The following is a 16880-nucleotide window of genomic DNA, read 5'->3' as shown; positions in this document are numbered from 1 at the left end:
AAAGAAAAGGTTCTAAATGACCATATTAAAAAAAATTCCATCTCACAACTTTTTTGGAGTCTGATTCTTGATGTTTTCATTTGTTGGGGTGGGGGATCAGGAGGTTAGCAGCTCTGAGCATAGTGTTTGAAATAAACAATTCAGTATCTCCAGCAGCAGGTCTCAAACCAAAAGTCATGACCAGAAGTGGGTCATAAAAGGTAAAAGTAAGGTCATGAGCTTGACAGAAATGAAATTGTTTACAGCAGCATGTGGGCTTGCAAGTCCATCAGAAGTGAAACTGTAATATTTAGTATTTGCCCATCTCCATTACTTGTGCATTTTTCCTGAAGCTCCATCTCCTGGAGTGTAAAGACCAGGGAGCAAAAAAATTCATGAAAAGGTGAGAAAAATGTATCCTTAGTGACTTAAAAGAAATCACCTGGGGTGATCGCCTGTGTTGGGTTTGATTTTTCTTAATTTTTAATGAATTGGTTTTTTCTAAAGTCCTTCAATACTGACAAACACTGCTAAGTGGAAAGGTGTTTCATCTTAGATAGCTGTGGGAAAGCTCCTCCCAGGGCAGATACCCCTTTAATGCTTTGCAACCTGCATAACTTTGGCACCTATAATACATTACTCTGTCCACCTTCAAGATTAAAGCTCAGATGTTCTAGGGTGACAATACATCTGTTTTTGTTATGGCTAGTCATTCACTGCAAAGACATAAGCCTTGATTACAGCTGTCTCAAAGGTGATATAGTATGTATTTATTGCTGTACATTTCTAAATCACAAGGAAAATCAAATTATTTTGTGTTTATTTTTTGCTGATGCAAAAAATCTGCAACCGAAGAAAGAGGTGATGTTTGGAAGAAAGAAATTAGAGAATTAGTGACAGTGGGACTCATGCCATTGGTTTCTTTATCAAGCTGAACCTCTTTGGCTTTTGGTTTCCTCATGTGTCAAATGGAATAATTTATGCTTTACCTGGCAGCAACTCCAAAATAATTAACATTTGTAAATGCTTTCAAAATCTCATGTGGGAGGTGGAATACCAAAAGAATGCAATATATTTATGGTCTCTGAAAGTATAGATCAAACAATCATTAAGATTAAAAGAGACCTTCAAGATCATCTAATCCAACCATCAATCCAGCACCACCATAATCATTCCTAAACCATAACACCAAATGCATATCCAGACACCTTTTGAACACTTCCAGAGATGATGACTCCACCACCTTCCTGGGCAACTTATTGTAATGCCTAGCCACTCTTGCAGTGAAATTTTGTTTTCTAATATCTAATCTGAACGTCCCATGTCACAACGTAAGGCCACTTCCTCTCATCCTTTCACTTGAAACATGGCAGAAGGGACCAATCTTCACTCCCACCTTGCTACAACCTCCTTTCAGGTAGTTATAGAGAGCAATGAGGCTCCTCTCAGCCTCCTTTTCTCCAGGCTAAACAACCCCAGCTCCCTCAGCTGCTTCTCATAGGATTTACTCTCTAGACCCTTCAGCAGCTTCGCTGTCCTTCTCTAGACACACTCCAGCACCTCAATGTCTTTCTTGTAGTGAAGGGCCTAGAACTGAGCACAGAATTTGAGATATGGCCTCACCAGTGCTGAGCGCAGGGGGACAATCACTTCCCTAGTCCTGCTGATCACACTGTTCTTGACACAGGCCAAGATGCCATGTGCCACCTGGGCACGCTACTGGCTCATGTCCAGCCAGCTGTTAACCAGCACCCCGAAGTCCCTTTCTGCTGAGCAGCTTTCAAGCCACTCTTCCCTAAGCCTGCAGCAATGCATGGTGTTGTTGTGACCCAAATGCAGAAAACAATTTTGTTATTTACTAGCAGCCATTTTTGTTAAAATTTTTACTATAAAATACCATCTTTGCATCAAAATACTTGGCTATTTCAACCCTTTTTTTTCAAGGTAAACCCTATGTCTGGTTTTACCCCAGAGTAATGCTTATGGTTGAAACTTTTAATGGAAATTATGAGACAGTATGAGCTGTCATAACATCTCCATATATGCAATGTTTTGTGTGTGTATGTGACTATTTCCTTAGTGTCCAGAATGACTAGCCAATACGCCCAAAATAGCCTTTGTACTTTACTCCTGTTTTTTCCTTGACAGTCACATTGCATCTTTGCAGGCAAAATTTCCTAGCCAGTCATGCAATCAAGTACAGATCAGCTGTGTTCACACTGCCAAAGACAGCTTGTACCACAAAGACTCATCATCTTAGCTACTTGTTACAACTTCCTAACACAGCTTCATAAAGGAGGCCTTACGTAGATGTTTTGACCATTACCAAGACCACATCTTCCAGTAATCTGACCTGCCCTTCCTGAGAAGCCAGCTGGGAAACAGTTATTGGATTGCATTTGGGGGCGAAGGGGAAGATCTCAGAAGCTCAGGTTTCTTAGCACCCATCATTACTTTCCCATGGGGCTGCAAAAACCTCTCTCTCTCTCCATCCGAAACAAGCAACCTAGCAAACACAAAGTGACAATTTCTGCTTCCCCATGATGTTCTGGCCAATAGTGATGCTTTGCCCTCCATTTTTTTCAGCTGCTGGGGCTTGCTTCCCTCACCTGCAAAGCTGGGAGGGCTGATAGTGAGGCTTTGGCAGAGACATGGGGCATGACTCCAGCCCCTGGAGAGCTGTTGATTTCTTTGGAGAGCCAAGGAGAAACTAGTGTGACCTGTGAGCACCCAGTGGGTAGCTCTGACCTGGGCAGGCAGCACTGGGCAGGCAGCACCATGCCCACCTGCATCACAGAGGTGCCTCTGGGCAGAGCAAGGAAGGGACCAGAGCCACTGACAAAACCAACTCTTTTTCTCTGTGCCTTATTTTTGCTGATACTAGATGTGTAGGACAGCAACAGGCCAGTGTTGCCCGGCTTTACTGGAGCGTGTTTGCCCCCCAGTCAGTACAGCTCCCTGAACTAGGAAAGAGTGGTTTGATAATTATTAGACTTTCCACAAAGATTATTTGTTTGCCTTGAAGCAAACCACATTCCACTTGAAATCCCAAATGGCTTAGATTTTTTACGTAAAGTAAATAATAATAATAAAACCCCAATGGGTTTTATTCCTGTTTGGAAACAAAGTGGTTCTAGTAGTCACCTTTCAAACAAAGGAAACACTGACTTGTTATACAGAATTAACTGGAAAAAGTTACTGATAGTCCAGGGGGTGGGTGAGGGGGATGTTTAAATATAGAAATAGTCATAACTGTCATAACTTCTAAAATGAAAAGAAAACTGAGCATAAACAAAAATTTACAGTGTCGGTGAAATTAATTCAGTGGAAAGTGAGGATAATGCCCACTCATAAAAAGCAGAAAATAACTTCATACAGTTGACAGTTTTATTATGGGAACATAGGAAAATGGTGACAGAAAATTATATTTTGATGCTGATTGTTTTATTTGTGCCTCATTCTCCATGTTTTCTTTTCACATATCTGAGCTTTTAATACACGCTGACTGTCCAGTAATAAGCAAATAGAAAGGTGTGAATTAATTATCTCTTTCATTTAAATGTACATATTAAGTAAGTTTATTGGTAGGAGAATTGACATCTTTACAATTAAGAGATGTTAAAATAACAAAATTACTGAAGTTTAAAGAGTATCAAGTAGGAATGGTGTTTGTTTTCCTTAACTGACTGGGAGACATGAAAGACTTATCCCACTGATTTCTAAAAGACCTGAAAAAATAAAACAAAGTAAAAAACTAGAGAACTCTACTAATTTAAACTGTAATTTTCTTAAGCACTGAATCTGTAATTAAAAACAACACTCAAAGTGGTAGCTATAGTTGAAAGTGTATTCCACATGGAATTACAGTTTTCTATACCTAAAAAGAAGAAAACTTTTAAGAAGAGTTAATGGAAGGCATGTTTTTTCTTTTGAGGGGAAGGAGACTTGGTCACTGATTTTAATTTTATTTTTATTTAGTTTTAAATAGAACCCTCTAAAAATTTTTCACACTTACAGGTAAAATGATAACATGGAAGTATTTGCTGGCTTAAAAAGATCAAAAAGATTGACTTTTCCTCTGGCATAGATTCATTGTTAGTAAAACCAAAACAAAGCACACACACAAAAAAAGCTGTTATTTCACCAGGTTGGTTTTCGTACATGCCTGTTGAGTATCACAGCAGAGAGAGGGAAAAGGTCAAAGTTTAAATTGAGCTGGATGCTTTGTGGGACCTCTGAATTATGCACCAGGGCTTGATCTGTCCTTTTCTTGCACAGCCCTTGCCCCCACTGACTTGCTTCCTGCTCCTGCTCGCCTTAGCGCTGGAAGGGGAGGGGAGGGAGGGGAGGGAAGCGGAGGGGAGGAGGGAGGGGAGGGGAGGGAGAGGGGAGGGAGGGAGGAGGGGAGGGAGGGAGGGGGGAGGGGAGGGAGGGAGGGAGGGAGGGGAGGGAGAGGGAGAGGGGAGAGGGAGAGGGGGGGGAGAGGGAGAGGGAGAGGGAGAGGGAGAGGGAGAGGGAGAGGGAGAGGAGAGGAGAAAGGAAAGAGAAAGGGAGCTAGTTTTGGCCCAGGGCAAGCATCACTTCTTGCCACAGTGACTGTTTGTCACAGGAGAAAATGTGGTGCTGGGGGATGGGATGGGTCAAGGCAGTTTAGAAGGAAAACAAAATGGGAGGGAAATGAATTCTTATGAATTAAAGGCTGAGTGTCTTAAGATATAATAAATAAAATATGCCTTCTCCAAATTTGAGAAAAAACATAGCAGTGCAGTGGATAGCAGAGAAGCTATGGAAATATGGATTAAACCTTTAAAAGAAGAAAGAAAAAGGGGAATAAAAAAAAGCTTCCAAAGATTCCCACTTTTCAAAAGGAGAGCAAGAGGCAGTGGCAGACATGAGCAAGCAGCTTTCCTCCATGAGCAAGCAGCTTTCCTCCGTGTGCTTTCTATTCCACTCCCAGGATCTGGGTTTCCTGAGTTTCTCATTTTGAGCAATTGGGGGCCAAAGAGGGGGCAGGAGAAGGGAAGGCAGCATGCTTCAGGCTGCTCAACCTGAGCCTGGTCCAGTATGTGGGATGTCCCTCTGCACTGATCTCTGTGGAATCATACAGGGTCCTAGCCACACAGCTAAAAGGTAAATTTAAACAGCTGCTTCTCAGGAGGGCTCTACCTGGCAGCCCACATCTGCCATGTGCCTGCTGGACCAGGTCTCCGAAAACAAAGCAGCAGAGGAAGGGGTGGGTATAATAGGTATAAAAGTCTCATGGGCTTGAGACAGAAGAGCACTGGTATTCTGGTCCCCTTCTCTAGAAGTGTTTACTCATTTTCAATTGACTGGTGAGCAGCTAACATGTAGACACGGCTGGTCCCATTTAGTAACCAGGGCTCTGCCCACTCTGCAGTGAGGAAGTCAGTGTGGAGCCCTGGTGGCTCCTGATCCTGACTCGGCTGGGGGTGGGGTGGCAGGAGGTGGGCATAGACCCCATTGAAGTAAGGAAGGGATTAAACCTAAGTCTCCCAGCCTGGATAAATGATCTAACCTCTACTGTGTTAACCATAACAGGGCATCATATTGGTGCCCCGGCTTAATAAGTAGACTCCAGGTGAAATGAAGCCCTCCTTGTGTTTCTGTAGTCAGTGTGAGGGGTAAGCAGCCTCCTCAGGGTTACAGGGTGCTGTGCTGGCCTCTGGCAGCTCCCACTGGGCTGACAGGCTGCACAGGATCCCCAGAGAGGCACCTGCATCCTTGGAGCAGAGGCAGCAGCAAACATCTATACTTGAGGTGTGTATTTCATTGCACTCTAAAGTCAAGGGCTTAAAAAGGAAACACTACATCGTGCAACACATCTCAGATGCCTATTTTTTTTTCTCTGGACCCATGTATGCAATTTTGAATTTGGCTCACTCTAGTTTTAAACAGTGCATTTTTAAACAAACCTGAAGCATATTTGCCACTCAGATTTGCCAGTATAGCATCCCTAAGTCTTCTGTCTTTATTAAGAGCATCTTTAATTTTTAACTATTTATAGTCTTCTTGTGTGATGCATGGCAAATCTTCCTAATCTACCACATGAGGATGGCAGTCACCTCTAAGGACTGTAGGAGACTAAATTCCTTGGCAATGTTAAGGTGCTCTGAGATGTGTGGGCAGGAAATCCCTTGTAACTCCAAAGCATATTTAAAATTGAAGAAATATCTGATTCTGTCTCCAGCTTGCTGTGGCTTCTCTGACAACTTTAAAATTTTGCCATAGAGGCTTTAAAAGCTGCTGGCTATGGCCTTTGCTTTTTTCATTGTTGTCCTTTTTTTTTATGTCACAGCTCACAATTATGCCTTTTCACAGTTATGCAGTTTTCCTCTAGCAAAACACAGCTTTCTCTTCAATGTCTCTACACATGAAGAGAGTACCTTTCATTTGCTTGCATATAAGCTTTCTGCATTTTGTTTTTTAGTTTTAATATAGCAGTTTTAAATTGAATAGATGGCTTTTATTTAGCTGTTATTACAGTTTTGTATTTTACCACAATTCTGAAGTGATTACAAAAGACAATTCATGTATAGCAAAACCCAAAAAGGATACGTCATTCACCTTCTTAAAAAATTATGCCATATATCATTCATATTGTTTTCCACAGTGTTTGCTAGTAAAAAAATAATTACCCTTTCAAGAAGATAAAGTAAAAAAATCACAACGTTTATAGTGCGTTTATAGAACGTTTATTTTTGTAAATGCACTTTCCAACAGAGCTCAATTTATTTGTAATTACTCAACACTACAAAATCTCTCCTTAGGCAGAAGATTAGATAATAATGTGTGTTTGACAAGCACCAATCTTTAAAATAGCCAGAGAAACAGTACCTAAGATATCAGTAAGTGCAAAAATTTTACTTGAAAGAATACACTGGTGTTTCTACTTACTAACTTATCAGCTTTGCTTAAATTAACTATTGACTGAAGTATGCTCTACCTTTTTCATTCATTCACAATTGACTTTTCATTAATTCACAAATTTGTTGGGCCTCACCCTTCTTCAAAGGGCCAGGGTGACCTGCTACAGTTTCCAACTAATCAGAGAAACAAAAAAAGGCTGAGATTAAACACCAGAGAAGCCAGGCTATCTTGGAATTCACTTGCAAAAATAAACACTGTCACTTACAACAAGAAGATTTGCAGGTATTTAATAAACCCCAGGGTGCTCTATACAATGAAGATTTCCACATTTGATTGCCATCTTCTCCACTAGAGGAGTTTTCTTAAGTCTTTATCTAATCAAAAAGTTAGCTGGTGTGTTAGACAAAAGAAACTTTCAGCACACTTGGAAGGGTTTAGACAACCCGCTATGTCCCTGTCCATTGCAGCCAGCTCCAGTATTATGAATCATAAAAATCAAAATCCTAATACAAACAGAATTTTCATAGTCTATGTGTGTGATAGGTCAACTTATGTATGAGCTTTCTTTTTTGTAAGAAAAAAAGAAACACACTTAAAATTTATTGCGGTTAATGCTGCAATTTCTGAAAAAGCCCTTTAATAACTTAGCATGAATTATCCTTTTAAAGAAAATGTTGTTTGAGATGTCTTTTTGCTAGCAAGAGTGGGTATTGTACACAGACTGAATGCTTGGAGTTAAATTGATACCAGTGTTACAGATATCCTTAGAAAAAAAATATGGCTTTGGAGTCAGAAAGTTGGTAAGGTTTAATAAAAATTTAACTGACCTGCTGGGCTGCTAGGGTTTCCTGCTGCTGTTGATTGTGGTTTTCATTTTATGCAGCAGAACATTTAATTTGGTTTAGATGATTCAGAGCTACCTGGAAGATGCCCATCAAAAACAGTCTTTCAAAGAAAGATCTCAAAGGAGTAAAATTACCAACAAACACGGATATGGATGGTAATCTTTTCTTAACTACTGTGTTCATACAAGGAAGGAGATAAAACAAGGGAGCAAGAAATGTGAAATGAAATGGGAAATAAAATGTGCTAACCATGCATGACGTGTCAAGAATGAAAATGGGACAAAAGGGTTGGTCAGACCAATGGGTTTCATTCCAGAATCCTCACAGCACATATAAACACATCTCCAGCAATTACTTTGACTCCCTTTAACAGTAAGACAATTCTTCATATTGCCTTTGCTGTATTCTGAAGAAACAGTGGAAAACGAATTCTTCAGTAAATTGAAAGACGGAGATGGAGAAAATGGACAAGCTTCCTTACACAGGAAAGTTTGTGTGTCCCAACCTATTCTGGGATGTTTAGATGTGGATTAAGAGAAAGGTCTTCAGTGTGAGGAAATGGGTTTACTTGTGTAAGTATGCAATAGCTTTTGTTTTATGTCTGTGTCTTTAAAAAACAAAAAAAATGTATATGTGTATGTATGCATCTATCTATCTATCTATCTATCTGTCTGTCTGTCTATCTATCTATCTATCTATCTATCTATCTTTCTGCTTACCTGCCCACTTACCTACCTACCTGTGTATATTGTGTTGTAGCAGTGAATAAGAACATAAGCAATGCTCTGTAGGGTGAAGTGGTGTGGGGATATTGGTTTGTTTGGTTGGTTTTTTAAGATCAACCAAGCTAGCTAGACAAAAGAGAACAGCAGTGGGGTACAAAGAGCCTCCTTCAAGTCAGATGGCTGCTGGAAATGAATTGGGCCCTCCCAGCAGCTGTTGTCTGTAGTGGATTGCCTAAACTCTCCCCCAGGTCCTTCCACTGGCAGAACTGGGGAGTGCTAAACAAATGGTGGGAAGTGTGAAGCAGGCAGAGATGGTGGATTCTTTGGTCAGCACAATTGGATCTGAAAGCGGATGTCTGCCTACCACTTTCGCTGCAGTGAAAACATGAAAACAACAGCAACTCTGTGACTGAGACAGATGACTAACCTTCATTTTAGCACAACTTGGGTAGACACGATAAAATTTTAAATGACAGTTTGACAGTGGGTTTTGTTCCTTAAAACACAATGCAGTGGTCTTTCCCATTGTTTCTCCAGAACAACAGCATAGATCCTAGTCTCATGTACAAGTCTTATCTCTGCTCCCACTAATCTAATAATCTGTAGACTTTAGTGGTATCAGTAAAAAGCCCCAAGGGAATAAATAAGGACTACTATGCTGAATAAGAGTTTGCACAGGCTGTACACTTTTGTCAGTATATGTTGACATTTGGGATGAAAATTAACAGGCTAGTTGTCTTGCTGCAAGCAGCAAACATGTCTCAGACTGCACATTTTCACAGCTGACTTGCAAACTGTTTTCAAGAGTGCAGTAGCACAGATGTATTAAAACCACTATTGTTTGAGCCCTTTATCCTTTCTTGTTTAAAATTTTGTTAAAGACTTAAAATTGCTTTCCTTTTATTTCAGTTAACCTAGTTACTCTGTATTTCTTCATACAGATTGTGGAAAACAGGATTTTATGAGCAATTAAAACTACACATGAAGACTCTTAAAAATAGATAGTGCCAAATTATTAGATACACAGGACCACTGCAGTAAAAATGAAGGGAATATATGGATGGGAAGAGAAATAGAATTTGCAAGGAATGTGGAGTGCCAGGGGAAGTGGTACCTTCCATAAACTCTTGAAAACCCATTTTCCATATCCGCCACTCTCACCATCTTCTTTGTATAAACTGGGCCGTTCAGTAAGACAAGTTTTCTGGCCCACTGTGCCATGCTATTATGGCTGAACAAGTTGGGTGAAAAACAATCATGAAATTTTCACAGCACAGCACACACCAGTGCAAAGCCTTGCCTTGGTTTCAAATTTCTTTACCAATGCAAAACCCAGACAAGCTTTATTGAAAGGCTTGTTAAGGTTCACAAACCACAGGATGAGTTTGCAGAAGTGCCAAAGAAAAGAAAGGTCTGAAGGAGCAAGCAGAAACCTGGGAGCTGATCTACTTTGAGCTTTGCCATGGATTATCTGCGAGTCTTGGGCAGCTTATCCTCCTTCTCTCCTGTGTCTCAAATTGCACTGCATAAGTAATACTGGTGAACGTGCTGTATCTCCAGAGCATCAGGACGATGAATGGCTGGGAAGCCCATTAGATAAGTGGAGTGTTAAACTAGGACTAGAGTGTTAAACAGTAGCGCCATAGCAGCAAAGCTCCAACAGACACCCAGCTGGTTTGCAGAAGTCATCATGAGGAAAATACATAATATTTTCCTGAAGATAATTTTTTTTACTTCTAGCATACATCTTCTCATGGATTTTGCTGAGATATCTGTGGCTGCTAGTCCATGTCCTCTAAGGCAAAGGAAATAATTGTGTAATCGTAAAATGCAGTTTACTGAGCAGGGCATTGGAAGGACAGAGCTTTGGGCTCATCAGTAAGAAGCAGGCAGAGCAGGCAGCTCTGCTCCCATGTTTACAGCAGAATGGTGTGTGTACATGTATGGGGGAAGGTTCCTATCAGTCATGCTACAGCTCCTTACAAATTACCATGAAGTCACTAACTGGAATTAGTCTATTAGGAAAGTTCTGAACCTGGGTTCAGTTTTATAAAGGTAATTTAGCATTTTAGCTTTTGCTTTACCAAGGATGTAAGAAAAGATGCTGAGAAAGAAGGAAGGAAAAATGAAAGGGCAAGCATGAAAACCACAGTTATACTTTGAAAAAAAAAATGGTCCAAATACTGATGTTTTCATTCAGGTAAAATTATGGTGCTCTGGATCACATATCTACAATTTCATGAAAAACAGGGTGGCATGAAAAGCGAGTCCACTGACTTCAGAGAACACTTTGCTGTAAAGCTGAGTGAACACAGTAATCTGTTTGCTAATCTATGCTGCTCTTTGGAGAAATGCAAATATTTAAAGAGGTGAGATTTTGTGTTATAAATACTCACGTGTTCTACAAGTAATAATATATAATAAGGTATCTTCCTATGACTCCGTATTTAATCAAGCACCTTATTTTGCTGTTTAAATTCCATGATTGCCTTTTAGAGGAGCCATGTGCTTTTTGACCATGTTATTAGAAGTTTTTAACATATTTTGTTGTTTTGTCTATAAGCTTCATTTAAGCTTTGCAAGTCTGCAAAGCCCTGCCACAAATTCCTGGTATCGGCCAGGGGGAAGAGAGCTTTTCCGTGTCTGTAAAAGAATTTTATTGGGTATTAAGAAAACTTGCTGGAACCACATTCATTGTGGGGTGATGAAATCAGAGGCTTTGTGACAATCCCAGTGAAGCGTCAAGATATTGATTACACTGAGCAATTTTGGCCAAATTTCATTTTGCATCAGCCACACCAAATGCTGTCCAATACATTCAAAACGGGATTTTCTCCTGTGTATGTCTAGACATACAGTCTAGAGAGGGTAGAGAAATAATGGATACAATATTTGCAGCTAAGCAGTAGGAACCAGGGAGGTCTCTGTTATCTTTACTTCATATGGGATGAAGTGAGTCTGTTGCAAATTAAGGTTGTTGAATTACAGTAGATATTGTTCTGATGTAGGGCTACGTCTCATAAAAAAATTCTATTTAAAAAAAAAAAGTGCCAAAATTTGGACTAACAGCTACATATAGGCCACAAAAATGATCAGAGGGATGGAGCACCTCTCTGTGTTCACAGGCTGAAAGAGTTGGGGTTGCTCAGCCTGAGGAAGATAAGGCTCCAGGGAGACCTTAAAGCAGCTTTCCAGTACCTATAAGACGGATGGGGACAAATTTTTTAGTAGGGTCTGTTGTGATAGGACAAGAGGTGACTATTTTAAACTAAAAGAGATATAAGGAAGACATTTTTCACAATGAGGATGATGAAAAGCTGGCACAGTTTGCTCAGAGGGGTGGTGGATGGAAACGTTTAAGGTCAGGCTGGATGGGGCCCTGAGCAACCTGAGCTAGTTGAAGCTGTCCCTGCTCATTGCAGAGGGTTAGACTAGATGGCCTTTTAAGGTCCCTTCCAACCCAAACTATTGTAGGGTTCGATATTGTTCCAAATCAAATGAGAGATACCTCCAACTTATTGATTAATTTGTGTGATTCTTAACATTTCTGCAGGGAAGAATTAATCCCAAAATGTTTGAGCAGAAGCCAGAAGGTGCACATGAAAGGACTCATTTTCATGGGAACTAGACATGGCCCAGGCCAATGAATTCTTTCTGTCTAAGATAAAAAAGATCAGAGGCCATGTGACAATTATAGCAAAATGTAAACTTGTCTGTGGAACTTGTCCTCCTCACTAGAAGCTTCAGATACCATTTCGGGGTTAGTGGCTCACATACATGTGCACATGTGTTTGCACCTGCATACGCACTTTCAAACACACCTTCATTTATCCTGCAGGAAAAAAAAAAGAACACAAGACACTCTTACTCTAATTTTCAAGTCTAAATACCTGGACACAAATAATCATTAAGGCTATAATGCACATGTAGTATAGATTACAAAAATTGAAAGTTTTCTATGAACAGACCAAGCAACCACTTTATAACTCCACTCCAAAACTTTATTATTTCTTTGTTTTTATCACCACTAAATGTCTTGTAAAGCCAATGAATCTAATTGTATTATTACTTCCAGTATCTATATAATACCAGTTAGGAAAAAGTTATGCCACCTTACATTTCTGAATAGCTGATATACACTGAATAAATATGATGTCATATGCAAAATTTGTCAGCTTAAATTAGATAAGGTACATCAAGTATATTGTTTTACAGAAGATTTTTTTGGAATACGTTACATCATACTTTTTCACTACTTTCTGAAAATACAAATACATTTTCCAAATTCATACATTTTGCCTCAACATAAATCTGTTAGGAAGATGAGTATTTCAGATTTATCCCCTATGTATCCATGAGGAAACTGAGATACAGGCCTAGGTCTTTGCTGTTGTAATTCTTCTTTTGCAATCTAACAAAGTCTAAAGTTTGCCCATGAAAAAGACATACATGGAAGAATCTTATTAAGTAAGATACATAGCAATATTAAGCTGATTACTTATAAACTTCATACTGATTAATCAACTGGGTATGATTTCATAAGAGCTGTAGAAATTTTCTAGGACTGTGACATAGCTGTGACATTTCAAAGCCATAAAACGTGATCCTCTGCCTTGTGTCATGGGTTCTCTGGGTGCAATAACCACACGTTAAACACACACTTAACCTCCCAACAGTGCATATCGCAAGGCCACTGGCACATACATGTCTCCTAGAGGAGCAGGGAGGCAGGATTACAGTATCACCACTGCTAGTGATTGCTTTCCAAATAGGTCTGTGGTCATTGACTGGGCAAGACTGGAAAACTTCCAGTGTAGTTGTTTAGACTGCTTGATGGGCTGATATATAGGGACTTCTTTGTACAGTGCTGCGAGTGTCTTCATGTTGACGTGGACTAGGACTCAATAAAAATGCTTTTCTTGGGGAGGGGGCAGCTGGTGTTATTTTATCTGGGAGAAACATTGAAGTCTTTCAATCTGACCATTGGAACCTGGAAGTCGCCGTCAGGAGTGGGGATGGGGGTGCTGACGGGCTCGGCTCGACACACGGGTGCGACGGGCGGCTCCCATGGGCGGCCGGGGCGCGGGCGGGAGGTCAGCGCACAGCTTCCCAGGCTCTTGTTTATGTCTCGGGAACCTCCCGAGGACCCCAACCGCATCCCCCGGGAGCTGGATGCTGAGTTCATGAAGCGGCAGCCGGGGTCGCTTTGGGAACAAGGTGCGCGCACGGCGCTGGCGGGGCGGCGGAGCCGCCCGGGGGCTTAGGGCGGGCAGCGCGTATGGGCAGCGCAGCGCGGAGCGCCGCTCTGCCTGGCACGGCACCCGCGGGCAGTGTTTGCCGGCGGGACCGCGGCGCTGGGGAGGGCTCTGCCTGGCACGGCACCCGCCCGGGCAGTGTTTGCCGGCCCTTGTCCCCCGGCGGCCGCTGCCGCCCGCCGGACACGGGCCGGGGCCGCCGCGCCGGAGGAGAACCTCGTTTAAAAACCGCGTTTCAAATTCACCGGCCACCGCAGGTTGGAACGTGCAGGTCCTGCCCACTTAGTTCCAGGTTTTGTTTAAGACAGACTGCAGTGAGGCAGGAATGGCTTGGTAGGAAACGTCTGCTCCGAAGAGTGGGAGTTCGGACGCGATATCGAATCTTAGAGTCACAGAGCACCAAGCCTGCCAAGTTCAAGAAGCATTTGGACAATACTCTCGAGCACATGGTGTGACTCTTGGGGGTGGTCTTGTGTGGGGCCAGGAGTTGGACTCGATGATCCTTGTGGGTCCCTTCCAACGCAGCATATTCTGTGATTGTGTGAGTGCTTTGAGTTGATAGGGGCCTTAAAGATCGTCTAGTTCCAACCCCCTCTGCCATGGGCATAGGGATTCTCTGTATGAACAGAAACAGAATAAATGCACACAAACACACAAAAAGGGTGTATGGAGAGAACCAGCTCTGCTGAGCTACTTGTCTTGTACCTACATAACCAGTATTAAAAAACAGCCATAACCACCTCTTTGCTTTAATAAACACAACAGGTTTAAACAAATACACAAACTCAGAAGCCCATAAAATGCAAGATAAAAATCAGGAGGGAAAAGCATTTATGAAAGTTGTCAATGGCATAACAAATTCCCCACGTGCACTGAAGGGTCTGCAAAATCTTGAATGTAATGAAGTTGCCCCATTTCCCGATTTGGTTGCTGTTATCTTTGTCACAAAAATCCTGTCTTAAAGCTGTTCTCCAAAGATTGTCATAACTTGTGATAACCCTTTTTTGTTGTTGTTGTTGTGGATTTGAAAGCAAGCAAATATAGTAGCAGCAAACATGTATGTGTACATACATATATATTCCAGTAGAAAGAATACTTCCCTTTCCATGGAATCTTCACCAGAGGAGTTGAGTTCACTGTGTCAAGAGATTTGTAGAATTTGTAAAATTCTGGACTAATCTTATCTGGAGAGTACACCCGCTCTCCCCCTTCTTTCTTTGTACTCACAGTGGTATTCTCAACTTCTTTGCCTCACAGCTGCAGCACTAATAATTTATTGTCCCAGTTGCCTCCCTCATACTAGTCAATCTGAGTCTTCTACAAAGTCAAAGGAGTGAGCTGTTGGATGGCATGTGATACAGGCGGCATGCTGACAAGGGGGGTGTCAGTGAGGTTCAGCTTCTCTTTGGTCATGAGTTCATGAGCCTAGTAAAGCTGCTAGGCAGGGTAAACAGAGAAAGTGAAGATGATAAAAAATAACCCTTGAGATGAGGCCAGATCTTACATCTTACATCTTTGATGTAAGACAAATTTGTATTTCTCTGTTACTCTAAGCTTGCACTAAAACAGACCTAGTGGCAGCAGGAGACTGAGTGGAGGAGTGTCGGAGTGATATTGGGAGGCAGAGGGATGTTGCTTGCTGCCATCCCAGTGCAGATGTCATGATAAAAGGGGTGAATCTGGAGGCAGTCTGCCATCTCTGTGATCCAGGTGCAGCAGCAGCCCCTTGGAAATACCAACTTTTGGCATAAAATAGCAGCACGTGGATCAGTGGTTGGGGCAACAGAAAGGTGTGGTTGGGTTGTATCCTGGGTTTGTACATGAGAGCAAAGACTGGGGCCAAATTGTGCTATCAGACAAATATACAAACTGGATTCACTCACATCGGAAGTAGCAGACAGCCAATACATTCAAGTATCAAACATTTGGAATGAGTCTTCATGACCCAGGCTACTAGAAATAGAAGGAAATTCACTCTATGTGAGCTAAAAGTTAAGGAGTGCCAATTCCACCCCCTGCACCTCATTATCCCTCTCCTTCTGCACTCCTGCCTGGCTTCATGTGAAGGGCATTCAATGCTGAGCCAAACTTCCTTGCTGTTCACCTTAATGTTTCCTTTCATTTCTCTTTGCGTGTCTCTCAAGGCTGAGGAGTATCATGGGTGCAAATGCACTCAATTGGGTGATTGAGATTGAGATTCTCACCCAGTGGTGAGAAGATCTCAACACCTTTCTGCATTATTCTCGAGCCGGGGCAAGACTCCAAGATAGGGAAGCAAGTCACTGTGGGCGTAAACATGGTGTCCACTGCCCTCTTAGACCTTCCATGGTACCCACACATCAGCACAGGGCTGGCAGCTATGGCAGAAGACAGATAGACCTGTGTCTTTTCAGAATCACAGCTCAAGACTAGGGGAGACGTACCTAAAGCAACACCAGATGCTGTAGGCAGGCAAGCTCCCAGCTGTCTCTTTACGCTGTGCTGGTGTACACTGGAGTAACTGCACTGCCTTCACAGAAGATTTGTGCATCTATAAATTTTTGTTTCTTTTACAAAAATTATATTCCCAAATTAACCAAGACCCAAGCTCAGTGCCAAATCAGCTGAATCCGTCATCCATTTTCAATGAAGCTGGCCAATTATATAACGATTTCATTACAATCACAGTTTCCAATTAGACAATGGCAATTCTTGATGAGCATTTTCACATTTTTCAATAGAAATTTAGAAATATCAGCAATATAAAAAAATGAAGACATCTCAAACTTCTCCTTAAATATAAATTTTAAACACAATATTTTACTTTAGTCTGAAGAGTTGCATTTTCTCTTTTTCTGTTCCAAACCAAAACACAGATTTGCAATTTGGTTTGAAATTCACCCTGTGTGTAAAAATCTCCCATATCATTATGTTTTTCTTGCTTTTTAAGAGGGCAAAAACCCCTGTGTAGAAGTATGCCCCCTCAAACCCAGTTGCTTAGTAGGGGCCTCTCACATCATGGTTCCCTGGTAATGTGCAAGCTACTTTAGAGCGAGGTCTGTAGGACACCTTTCATCAGTGTAGGTTGAGACAATTTTTAAAGTTCTGACATGAGTGTATTCACACTCTGGTTGTCATGCATCCAGCAGCAGATAAGCAACCACCTTATTGCCTTAGTGGTTGCTGTAAAAGCCCTGCCAGTGCCAGCA

Source organism: Chiroxiphia lanceolata, chromosome 5, assembly GCF_009829145.1.
Source record: "Chiroxiphia lanceolata isolate bChiLan1 chromosome 5, bChiLan1.pri, whole genome shotgun sequence".
Lineage (NCBI taxonomy): Eukaryota > Metazoa > Chordata > Aves > Passeriformes > Pipridae > Chiroxiphia > Chiroxiphia lanceolata.
This window is presented reverse-complemented; position numbering follows the sequence as displayed.